The 13200-nt window shown below is 40.4% G+C and overlaps 1 pseudogene; it reads right to left on the bottom strand.

Moving 5' to 3' along the window:
• LOC113894926 overlaps window positions 1-13200 on the bottom strand; it is a 186511-nt pseudogene that overhangs the window by 140358 nt on the left and 32953 nt on the right.

Here is a 13200-nt window from a genome sequence, read left to right on the forward strand (position 1 = left end):
TATGCATATATATATATTTTTTGTTGTTGTTGTCAAATAATCCTTTATTTTTCTTTTTCCTTTGCTGTTGTAAAGTTGCAGTTCCTTTCCTAGCTGGGCACTCTACCATATCACTGTTGATACCATCTACGATGTCCTAAGGGTGGCAGCCGTCAACATTGCAGCCCACAGACTGGGCAGTCCTCGGGATTTCTTTAATGGTTCTAGAGAGTTCTCTAGCTAGAGATTGATGCCGCATCTGCCAGGCAATGTTGACAGTCTCATCAAAAGTGATATTTTCACTGTGCTTAATGTTTTTCTGCCTCTTTCTGACTCTTCATGGTTCCTTGAGGGCTTTCATAACCAGGGTAGAAGCAGAAAGTACCACCTCAATCTGAGCCTGTCTGTTCTGAATGGTCAGTTTCATTGTCATTCTTGTACCCATCCAATCACCAGTTGCCTTGGCAGTGTCATCACCAACAGTTTATGGAGACAGACCCAGGGGGCCGATCTTGGGGGCCAGAGAAGACCTGGCACCAACTTCCCCACTGGTGCACCTCAGGTACACTAATTTGATCTCGCTGGGGTCGAATTTAGGCGGGATGGTGGAGGCAGCTGGTGTCAGATGAACCTGGATTCGGGATGACCTACGAAAGCTGCACCTTTGCCTCCTCCCAGCTGAAAGCCAATAGAAGCCTTCTATATGTATTTTCGGAGCAGGCAATGGCACCCCACTCCAGCACTCTTGCCTGGAAAATCCCATGGATGGAGGAGCCTGGTGGGCTGCAGTCCATGGGGTCCCACAGAGTCGGATATGACTGAGCGACTTCACTTTCACTTTTCACTTTCCTGCATTGGAGAAGGAAACGGCAACCCACTCCAGTGTTCTTGCCTGGAGAATCTCAGGGAGAGGGGAGCCTGGTGGGCTGCCGTCTATGGGGTTGCACAGAGTCGGACATGACTGAAGGGACTTAGCCGCAGCAGCATACGTATTTCATAACTACATTTCTGTTGAATGCTTTTGTACTTTATGGAAAATATATCACATATATTCCTCCACGTTTTTATTCAATGTGTTTAAATTGCTCTAGTTTAATTATTTTCATTATTATCCAGTTCCATTTTTTGACTATAGCAAAATCTATTGAGGCATGCTCAGATTGATAGATATTTCTATTATCTCAATATATTCATTGCTATAAACATTGCAGGTCAGAAAGCAACAGTTAGAACTGGGCATGGAACAACAGACTGGTTCCAAATAGGAAAAGGAGTTCGTCAAGACTGTATATTGTCACCCTGCTTATATGCAGAGTACATTATGAGAAATGCTGGGCTGGAGGAAGCACAAGCTGGAATCAAGATTGCTGGGAGAAATATCAATAACCTCAGATATGCAGATGACACCACCCTTGTTGCAGAAATTGAAGAACTAAAGAGTCTCTTGATGAAAGTGAAAGAGGAGAGTGGAAAAGTTGGCTTAAAACTCAACATTCAGAAAACAAAGATCATGGCATCTGGTCCCATCACTTCATGGGAAATAGATGGGGAAACAGTGGAAACAGTGTCAGACTTTATTTTTTTGGGCTCCAAAATCACTACAGATGGTGACTGCAGCCATGAAATTAAAAGACGCTTACTCTTGGAAAGAAAGTTATGACCAACCTAGATAGCATATTCAAAAGCAGAGACATTATTTTGCCAACAAAGGTCTGTCTAGTCAAGGCTATGGTTTTTTCAGTGGTCATGTATGGATGTGAAATTTGGACTGTGAATAAAGTTGAGTGCTGAAGAATTGATGTTTTTGAACTGTGGTGTTGGAGAAGACTCTTGAGAGGCCCTTGGACTACAAGGAGATACAATCAGTCCATTCCAAAGGAGATCAGTCCTGGGTATTCTTTGGAAGGACTGATGCTGAAACTGAAACTCCAATACTTTGGCCACCTCATGCGAAGAGTTGACTCATTGGAAAAGACACTGATGCTGGGAGGGATGGGGGGCAGGAGGAGAAGGGGACGACAGAGGATGAGATGGCTGGATGGCATCACTGACTTGGTGGACGTAAGTTTAGGTGAACTCCAGGAGTTAGTAATGGACAGGGAAGCCTGGCGTGCTGCAATTCATGGGGTTGCAAAGAGTCGGACATGACTGAGCGACTGAACTGAACTGATAAACATTGTAATGAGCATTTTTAAATATGCTTTTTTGTATACATGGATGTGCAATTTTCTAGGATAGGGTTTCTCAACCTTGACATCTGGTGCAGGATAATTCTGTTGCTGAAGTCAGAAATGAGGAACTGCCCTGTGCATTGTAGGGTATTTAGTAGTATCCCTGGTCTTTACCCACTACAAGTCAATGGTAATCCCTATTTTATGATCAACAAAAATGTCTCCAGATGTTGTCAAATGTCCCCTGGGAGATAAAATCATCCCTGGATTAAAATAAATACAAAAAGCACTACTCTAAAGTGTACACATTTAAATGTAACTGCTGTTTTACAGACTGCACTTATCTTCAGCTTCACAAAATATTGCTGAATTTCCCTACAAAATAATTGTACCAATTTGCTTTGCAGTCAGTAGATGATCCACTCCTAGATTTATTATGAACTATTTCTAACATAAAAATAATGCAGGTAGAAGAGGTAAAGTTGCTCAGTCATGTCCAACTCTTTGTGATCTCATGGACTGTAGCCCACCAGGCTCCTCCATCCATAGGATTTTCCAGGCAAGAGTACTGGAGTGGGTTGCCATTTCCTTCTCCAGAGGATCTTCCTGACCCAGGGATTGAACTAGGGTCTCCCACATTGTAGGCAGACTCTTTACCATTTAAGTCACCAGGGAATCCCCCATCTGCCAATAGAAGATGTCAATAGCAGTTAACACATGTATTCTGAACTTGGTTTAACAAACAGAACGTCAACATACGTTAGAGACCAATGCGTCCCTATTCTGAAGCCACCCTTCTTTTCCTCGCTTCTATTTCGGAAAAAGTAACCATTATCTTGATTTGCTTATTCATCATTCCTTTTATTCTCATACCACATATAAGCACATGCCTAAATTTTATGTTCTTTTGGATGCTTTCATATACTTTTCAGTTTTATATGTATGAAATCATATTTCTATAACTTGGTTGTTTTGTTTTTGTTCAACCTCATGATTATTGTTCATCATTATAATTTTAGTTCTAGCAGTGCTCGTGCAGATAATTGTAATCCATTCACAGGTAAAACATACAATTACAAATCTTTTGTTTTATGGTTTCCAGAATACTAATAAAATAAAAATTCAACCTGATTTATCATTTAAATATAAACATAAAATTTATAAGCCAAGGCTCCAAATAAGAATAAAATAGACCTAAGAGAACCAAATGGTCTTAAGTAATCCCTTGGTCGAATCCTGACATTTTACAAGTCATTGAAACTCAAATGAAATGACTAGCTATGGTTTATCAGTTCAGTTAAGTTCAGTTCAGTTGCTCAGTCATGTCCGAGTCTTCACAACCCCATGAATCGCAGCACGCCAGGCCTCCCTGTCCATCACCAACTCCCGGAGTTCACTGAGACTCACGTCCATCGAGTCAGTGATGCCATCAAGACATCTCATCCTCTGTCGTCCCCTTCTCCTCCCGCCTTCAATATTTCCCAGCATCAGGGTCTTTTCCAATGAGTCAACTCTTCGCATGAGGTGGCCAAAGTACTGGAGTTTCAGCTTTAGCATCATTCCCTCCAAAGAAATCCCAGGGCTGATTTCCTTCAGAATGGACTGGTTGGATCTCCTTGCAGTTCAAGGGACTCTCAAGAGTCTTCTCCAACACCACAGTTCAAAAGCATCAATTCTTCGGCACTCAGCCTTCTTCACAGTCCAACTCTCGCATCCATACATGACCACAGGAAAAACCATAGCCTTGACTAGACGGACCTTTGTTGCCAAAGTAACGTCTCTGCTTTTGAATATGCTATCTAGGTTGGTCATAACTTTCCTTCCAAGGAGTAAGCGTCTTTTAATTTCATGGCTGCAGTCACAATCTGTGGTGATTTTGGAGCCCAAAAAAATAAAGTCTGACACTGTTACCACTGTTTCCCCATCTATTTCCCATGAAGTGATGGGACCAGATACCATGATCTTTGTTTTCTGAATGTTGAGTTTTAAGCCAACTTTTTCACTCTCCTCTTTCACTTTCATCAAGAGGCTTTTGAGTTCCTCTTCACTTTCTGCCATAAGGGTGGTGTCATCTGCTTTTCTGAGATTATTGATATTTCTCCCGGCAACCTTGATTCCAGCCTCTGCTTCTTCCAGCCCAGCATTTCTCATGATGTACTCTGCATATAAGTTAAATAAGCAGGGTGATAATATACAGCCTTGACGTACTCCTTTTCCTATTTGGAACCAGTCTGTTGTTCCATGTCCAGTTCTAACTGTTGCTTCCTGACCTGCATACAGATTTCTCAAGAGGCAGGTCAGGTGATCTGGTATTCCCATCTCTTTCAGAATTTTCCACAGTTTATTGTGATCCACACAGTCAAAGGCTTTGGCATAGTCAATAAAGCAGAAATTGATGTTTGTCTGGAACTCTCTTGCTTTTTCCATGATCCAGCAGATGTTGGCAATTTGATCTCCAGTTCCTCTGCCTTTTCTAAAACCAGCTTGAACAAACCATATCAATTTAATTGCATAATCCAAGACTAGAATTTCCCAACTCCCAATCATGGTTCTTTCCAATAATCAAACTGGCTCTGCTATAATCACCTCAGGGTAAAAACAGGCTCTTTTACATCTTTCCTCCCTTTCTCTTTGACCCAGTGTACAGGATCATGTCTTATACATAGCAGAGTGAAAATCAAATATTTCAGCATATTTGGAGTTATGCTTCATTAAAGCATGACTAACTTTAGCTGGCAAAACATCTTAATTGTAGCTGATTATTTATTCAAAGAAAATCAAAGGGCAATTTCATTGAAGTCAAGAATGCACTTGGATTCAACTTCTGTGGAAATGTCTGACCTAAATACATGCTCCTCCTTGAATGTCATGAATCTATTCATCACTTAGCAGTGCCTTTATGGATAGCAGATACAAGAGTCCCAGGAGGTAAATGGTTCTCTCAGAAGAGAAGTTATAAAGATATGCTACCTTTAAAAGATAAGATATGAAGGAGGAAAGGAAATTGATATTTTTATCATCTCTCAGAAGTAAATGAAAATAACTTGGGAATGATAGTATAATACGGCATTAAGCCATGCACTTCACTCATTTTGTCCCCACCAACCGAGGAATAGCTATAAAACTGTTAATTATATGCATAACTGATATGGAATGTTATTAAACCTGGCATTTTGAAAGTGTACTTCTCATTCCTCTGAAAAGTGCATGCAAATGAAAAGAGATGTGAGACTTCTCATTGAGCTAAATAAAGTTAGACAAGAGTTAGATGACTCATTTAACACATTTAGGAAAATGACATGATAGAATACATTTCTAATCTGGGTGACATAAAAGGAAATAGAGCTATATTTGGTCATGTTCAGTGGTTTCCGCCTCCATGGCAGAGGAAAATCATCTAATTAATTTGTAGTCTCAAATTAACTTCTCAATCAAGCTATGACCAGGAACAGACAGCCTGGTGTCCCTTCAGTTCTGCTGCACCTGCTACCACTCAAGGGATCTCCAAGGAAAAAGGATGACCCTTGCTGACAGGATAGCAAGCACTTCAAGACTTATTATGTGGAGATAAACCATAATGAAGCATAATGCTGTCTCAACATCTTTGGATTGCTCTACTAGGAATCATTACAAGTTCCAAAGTTGTTCTTTTTTTATATGTGTTTTTAATTTATTTTTATTGAAGGATAATTGCTTTACAGAATTTTGTTGTTTTCTGTCAATCCTCAACAAGAATCAGCCGTAGGTATACATATATCCCCTCCCTTTTGAACCTCCTTCCCATCTCCCTCCCCATCCCATCCCTCTAGGTTGATACAGAGCCCCTGTTGGAGTTTCCTGAGAGGGTGAAATGTATGGAAAAAGTAACACAGCTCTTGTTTTCCTATAAAAAATATATAGTTTTGCATCATTAGATGTACTTATTTTCTTCTATGTGCCAGACACTGTGCTTGACATCAGGGATAAATTGTAAACAAAGCTCATATACTCCTGACATTAAACAGACTTTAAATGAATGTAGCACGGCTTCAGCTGCCCATGGTGGGGAACCAAGCCATATGCCTTTGGAAGGGAATCAATCTAGAAAAGGTAAGATGCAACCAAACTTATGTATTGGTTATTTTCTTCAGAACATGTCTTATTCTCCTGCAGAATCAAGAAGAATAAATGAGTTAGATACCTGTTTTCAGAGTACAAAATAATTTGATTCAATTCTAATGTAAGGACAGGGACTTTGTTTTACCATTGCATCACCAACGTGTAGTGAAGCACTTCAGTTCAGTTCATTTGCTCAGTCGCATCTGACTCTTTGAGACCCCATGAATCGCAGCACGCCAGGCCTCCCTGTCCATCACGAACTCCCAGAGTTTACCCAAACTCATGTCCACTGAGTCAGTGATTGCCATCCAGCCATCTCATCTTCTGTCATCCCCTTCTCCTCCTGCCCCCAATCCCTCCGAGCATCAGGGTCTTTTCCAATGAGTCAACTCTTCGCATGAGGTGGCCAAAGTATTGGAGTTTCAGCCTCAGCCTCAGTCCTTCCAATGAACACCCAGGACTGATCTCCTTTAGGATGGACTGGTTGGATCTCCTTGCAGTCCAAGGGACTCTCAAGAGTCTTCTTCAACACCACAGTTCAAAAGCATCAATTCTTCGGTGCTCAGCTTTCTTTATAGTCCAACTCTCACATCCATACATGACCACTGGCACTTAGTACACAGTAAACATTTAAAGACTATGTTAAAAGGAGCACTTCCAGAATGATGGAGTAAGGACCTCCAAAAATCAGTGATCTATAAAAGCAGTGAGAAAACTGGCAGGAAAAAACAAGTCACAATTGAATTTTTCAGAAGTATGGAAACTAACCAACATCTCCAAGAGTGCTTATTCTAGAAAACTGTCTGAATCTCAGTAAGAACACGTTGTATAGAGTTGTAAATGTCACTGTTCCTTTCCCTCTCTCCCCAGCTCCACAGAACCTCAAAAATCAGCAGCAACCTTGGAATTACAGTAGGTGTGATAAACAGCATTCTAGAAACAAATGAAGGGGACAGAAGGGGCTGAGAGTTCTTGCCCTAAAAATGTTATCCACAGAGAATTAAGCTTTGGGCCTGGCTGAAAACGTTTTGGAAGAGCTCCATTCAGAAGGCTTGTCTTCATTTGACCTGACTCAAGGCTTCCTCAGCAAGGAAGTCCAGCTTCAAGGCATTTTTGGAAAACAATTGATAAATATTATTTCATCCCACAGCTAATGAGGCAGCGGTGGGGCAAACAGGAGGTGGCTGCCCAACTCCTCCCCACCTCCTCCCTCCTCCAAAAAAAAAAAAAAAAAATAAGGCCACATAAATATGCAGGCAGTGCACATACACAGAAAACACCAGCAAAGGCTGCAGTCTCTGACACTGTCTGACACTGGGGGCCTGTGCCAGCTGAAACTGCAAGCAAAGGCAGAGTTGACTAGTGCACCTGGCTTCAAGATTTCTGGATCTTCCATGGCTTTGGCAGAAGGGACTGGTTCAGACTTCACTGGTGATGGCGCAGAGCAGCTGTCTTTTGACTGTGGCAAGAAAGGCAAGTTGAGTTTTGCTGTCTATTCAGCCCCCTATCTACAGCAGTTGTAAAACATTGTGTAACTTTGTCTTGACCATCCACACCATCCTGGAGCACTCGATTATGACTCCATGGTAGGTGAGGAGGCCACCTCTGACATCTGCCACTGCAGCCTGGATGCTGAGCTTCCTACCTACACAAGCTTCAACCGGCTCATTGGCCAGACTATGTGCTCCTTCACTGCCTCCCTTCACTTTGACGGTGTCCTCAGTGTGGACATTAAAAAGTTCCAGACCAATCTGGTACCCGACTTCCACATCTACTTTTACCACGTGACCTATTCATCCAGTGTCTCAGCTGAGAAGCTGCCATAAGCAGCTGTGAGTGGCATTAGAGCTCCTGCCAGAACACCCTCAAGGCCTTTCAGCAAAGAAGGAAACAGCAATTCAATCCATTTAAGTAAAAGCATCTATTTCTGCTTTATTGACTATGCCAAAGCCTTTGACTGTGTGGATCACAATAAACTGTGGGAAATTCTGAAAGAGATGGGAATACCAGACCACCTGATCTGCCTCTTGAGAAATTTGTATGCAGGTCAGGAAGCAACAGTTAGAACTGGACATGGAACAACAGACTGGTTCCAAATAGGAAAAGGAGTTCATCAAGACTGTATATTGTCACCCTGTTTATTTAACTTATATGCAGAGTACATCATGAGAAACGCTGGGCTGGAAGAAACACAAGCTGGAATCAAGATTGCCGGGAAAAATATCAATAACCTCAGAAAAGCAGATGACACCACCCTTATGGCAGAAAGTGAAGAGGAACTCAAAAGCCTCTTGATGAAAGTGAAAGTGGAGAGTGAAAAAGTTGGCTTATAGCTCAACATTCAGAAAACAAAGATCATGGCATCCGGTCCCATCACTTCTTGGGAAATAGATGGGGAAACGTGGAAACAGTGTCAGACTTTATTTTTCTGGGCTCCAAAATCACCACAGATGGTGACTGCAGCCATGAAATTAAAAGACGCTTCCTCCTTGGAAGGAAAGTTATGACCAACCTAGATAGCATATTCAAAAGTAGAGACGTTACTTTGCCAACAAAGGTCCGTCTAGTCAAGGCTATGGTTTTTCCTGTGGTCATGTATAGATGTGAGAGTTGGACTGTGAAGAAGGCTGAGCACCGAAGAATTGATGCTTTTGAACTGTGGTGTTGGAGAAGACTCTTGAGAGTCCCTTGGACTGCAAGGAGATCCAACCAGTCCATTCTGAAGGAAATCAGCCCTGGGATTTCTTTGGAAGGAATGATGCTAAAGCTGAAACTCCAGTACTTTGGCCACCTCATGCGAAGAGTTGACTCATTGGAAAAGACTCTGATGCTGGGAGGGGTTGGGGGCAGGAGGAGAAGGGGACAACAGAGGATGAGATGTCTGGATGGCATCACTGACTTGATGGATGTGAGTCTGAGTGAACTCCAGGAGTTGGTGATGGACAAGGAGGCCTGGCGTGCTGCGATTCATGGGCTCGCAAAGAGTCAGACACGACTGAGCGACTGATCTGACCTGATCTGATCTGCCTAATCATTAGAAAACACAAAGTTAACTTAGCAGAGACAATAGTGTCCACACACATAACAAAAAACAGAAACTTTAGGAAATTAGTCCAAGCAACTCACTAAGCAAGGAGCAAAATAATGAATGGCTGCAATAAGAAAACTCTGGAGTTCTGTCATTTTAAAAGTCCAGTTTCCAACAAATTATAAGACACATACAAAAACAGGGAAGGATGCAATCAATAGAAAGTTTTCCTGAGGAAGCCTAGATGTGGACTAAATAGGCAAAAACTTTAAATCAGCCATGATAAATAGATTCAAAATTAAACATATTTTACATATAGCCAAAACTAAAAGAAAATATATGAACAATTAAAGTGTGAAAAATATTATGAAGTAGTATCAATTAAGACATAGGAAGTATATAAAAACAAAATAAAATTCTGGTGATGAAAAACACAATTAATGTAAGACAGATTTAGTAAAGAAGCTTGAATTGTAGAAAAAAGAAAGAATGAATTTAATAAGTCAGTTGAAATTATCCAGGCCAAAAGAAAATAAATGAAGAAAAATTACCAGAGCCCAAAACACCAGAGGTAAACTGTTAAGCATACTCAGTTCAGTTCAGTTCAGTCGCTCAGTCATGTCTGACTCTTTGCAACCCCATGAACCGCAGCACGCCAGGCCTCCCTGTCCATCACCAAACTAACATATGCATAATGGGAACTCCAGAATGAGAGGGGAGGAAGAAAAGGACAGAAAGAATTTTTTAAGAAGTAATGACCAAAATTTCCCAAATATGATTCACATTAACCTACACACTTAAAAGCTCAATACACTCCAATCAGGATAATGTTAGAGAAATCCAAAACTACACACATGGTAGTTAAACTATTAAAAGACAGGCGAAAAAATAAAAAAAGAGAATCTTGAAACATCAAGAGATATGACTCCACACATACAAGGGGTTCTCAGTAATAGCATCTGTTCAAAGACACAAAATAGGTTGAAACTGAAAGGCTAGAAGACAGAAACTCTCTGCAAACATTAGTCAAAAGAGAGCTGAATACTAATATTATGCTAAAATAGACCTGAAGACAAAAAAGTTTTCTTGCAATAAAAAGAAATTTTTATAAGGAAAGAAGTTTCATCAGGAACAATTATAAAAATTTGCTTTTACATTTTTATAAAATATAGCAGCACCTTTTGATAATCAGATCAGATCAGTCACTCAGTCATGTCCGACTCTTTGCGACCCCATGAATCGCAGCACGCCAGGCCTCCCTGTCCATCACCAACTCCCGGAGTTCATGCAGACTCACATCCATCGAGTCAGCGATGCCATCCAGCCATCTCATCCTCTGTCGTCCCCTTCTCCTCCTGCCCCCAATCCCTCCCAGCATCAGAGTCTTTTCCAATGAGTCAACTCTTCGCATGAGGTGGCCAAAGTACTGGAAATCATTCCTTCCAAAGAAATCCCAGGGCTGATCTCCTTCAGAATGGACTGGTTGGATCTCCTTGCAGTCCAAGGGACTCTCAAGAGTCTTCTCCAACACCACAGTTCAAAAGCATCAATTCTTCGGTGCTCAGCCTTCTTCACAGTCCAACTCTCACATCCATACATGATATCCTGGAATGTGAAGTCAAGTGGGCCTTAGAAAGCATCACTACGAACAAAGCTAGTGGAGGTGATGGAATTCCAGTTGAACTATTCCAAATCCTGAAAGATGATGCTGTGAAAGTGCTGCACTCAATATGCGAACAAATTTGGAAAACTCAGCAGTGGCCACAGGACTGGAAAAGGTCAGTTTTCATTTCAATCCCAAAGAAAGGCAATTCCAAAGAATGCTCAAACTACCCCAAAATTGCACTCATCTCACACGCTAGTAAAGTAATGCTCAAAATTCTCTAAGCCAGGCTTCAGCAATATGTGAACCATGAACTTCCTGATGTTCAAGCTGGTTTTAGAAAAGGCAGAGGAACCAGAGATCAAATTGCCAACATCCGCTGGATCATAGAAAAAGCAAGAGAGTTCCAGACAAACATCTATTTCTGCTTTATTGACTGTGCCAAAGCCTTTGACTGTGTGGATCACAATAAACTGTGGAAAATTCTGAAAGAGATGGGAATACCAGACCACCTGATCTGCCTCTTGAGAAATCTGTATGCAGGTCAGGAAGCAACAGTTAGAACTGGACATGGAACAACAGACTGGTTCCAAATACAAAAAGGAGTTCGTCAAGGCTGTATATTGTCACCCTGTTTATTTAACTTATATGCAGAGTACATCATGAGAAACGCTGGGCTGGAAGAAACACAAGCTGGAATCAAGATTGCCGGGAGAAATATCAATAACCTCAGATATGCAGATGACACCACCCTTATGGCAGAAAGTGAAGAGGAACTCAAAAGCCTCTTGATGAAAGTGAAATTGGAGAGTGAAAAAGCTGGCTTTTGATAATAGAACCCCAAAATACATGAAGCAAAATCTGACAGTTTGAAAGGAGAAATAGAAGATTAATAATGGAGGCTTCAAAATTCTACCTACAATACTAAGAAGAATTAGACAGAAGATCAACATGGAAATGGGGAGGGGGGTTCAGGATTGGGAACACATGTATACCCGTGGCGGATTCATGTTGATGTATGGCAAAACCAATACAATATTGTAAAGTAATTAGGCTCCAATTAAAATAAATAAATTTAAAAAAATTAGATCTAACAGACATCTAGAGAACATACCACCTAACAAAATAGAAAACACACACACACACACACACACACACACACACACACACACAAAACAGAATATACCTTCTTCTCCGTGCACATGGAATGTCCTCCAAATTAGGTCATAAAACAAAAACAAATTTAAAAGACATAAATCATAAAGAGTATATTCTCCAAACCACAACATAATTAAAATCAATAGAAGAATTTGAGAAATTTTGTGAATGTATGGGCTTCCCTGGTGGCTTATATGGTAAAAAGTCTGCCTGCAATACGAGAGATCTGGGTTTGATCCCTGGGTTGGGAAGATCCCCTGGAGAAGGAAATGGCAACCCACTCCAGCTTTCTTGATTGGAAAATCCCATGGTGGAAATTAAGTAATGCATTCCAAAAAAAGAATGAGTCAAAGAATAATCAAAAAAAGAAATTAGAAAATATTTTGAGATTAATTAAAATGAATATATCAAAATCTATTGGATAGAGATAAATCTTACTTACTATTTACTTATTTATTAAAACCTATTCGATATAGCTGTAAATGCTTTATTAAAAAAGATCTTAAATCCCTGATCTTTCATTTTAGAAAACTTAAACACACACACACACACACAAAGAAAAACCAAACCAAAGTAGAAAGAAGGAAATAATTGAGATTAGAACAGAAATAATTAAGATTAAAAAAAAAAAAAAAACAGGAAAATCAAGGGAGATAATCAATGAAACCAAAAGTGAACCACTCCATTTGATATCAAAACTTATTACAAAGTACAGTCATCAAGACAGTATAATGTTGGCTTATAAATATATACACAGACCAATGGGATAGAATTGAGACACCAGAACCCTTACATTTATGATTAATCGATTCTCAAAAAGATGGTCAAATCAGTTTAAAAAAGGATAGAATGGACTTTTTAAAAAAATGGTGTTGAGACAAGGGAATATTCACATATACAAGAATGAAGGTGGACTTCTATTCAAACCATATACAGATTAACTAAGAATGGCTCGTAGACTTAAATATATGATAAAAGTTCAAACTGTAAAAATCTTAAAAGAAAACAGGAGTAAATCTTTGTGAATGTTGGTAATCTTCAGATACACTTATTGTCATCTTGCTAAGTTTTCAGTTGTCTACCAAGATATTCGGAGAAGGCAATGGCAACCCACTCCAGTATTCTTGCCTGGAAAATCCCATGGATGGAGGAGCCTGGTAGGC

Source organism: Bos indicus x Bos taurus, chromosome 7 (genome assembly GCF_003369695.1).
Source record: "Bos indicus x Bos taurus breed Angus x Brahman F1 hybrid chromosome 7, Bos_hybrid_MaternalHap_v2.0, whole genome shotgun sequence".
Lineage (NCBI taxonomy): Eukaryota > Metazoa > Chordata > Mammalia > Artiodactyla > Bovidae > Bos > Bos indicus x Bos taurus.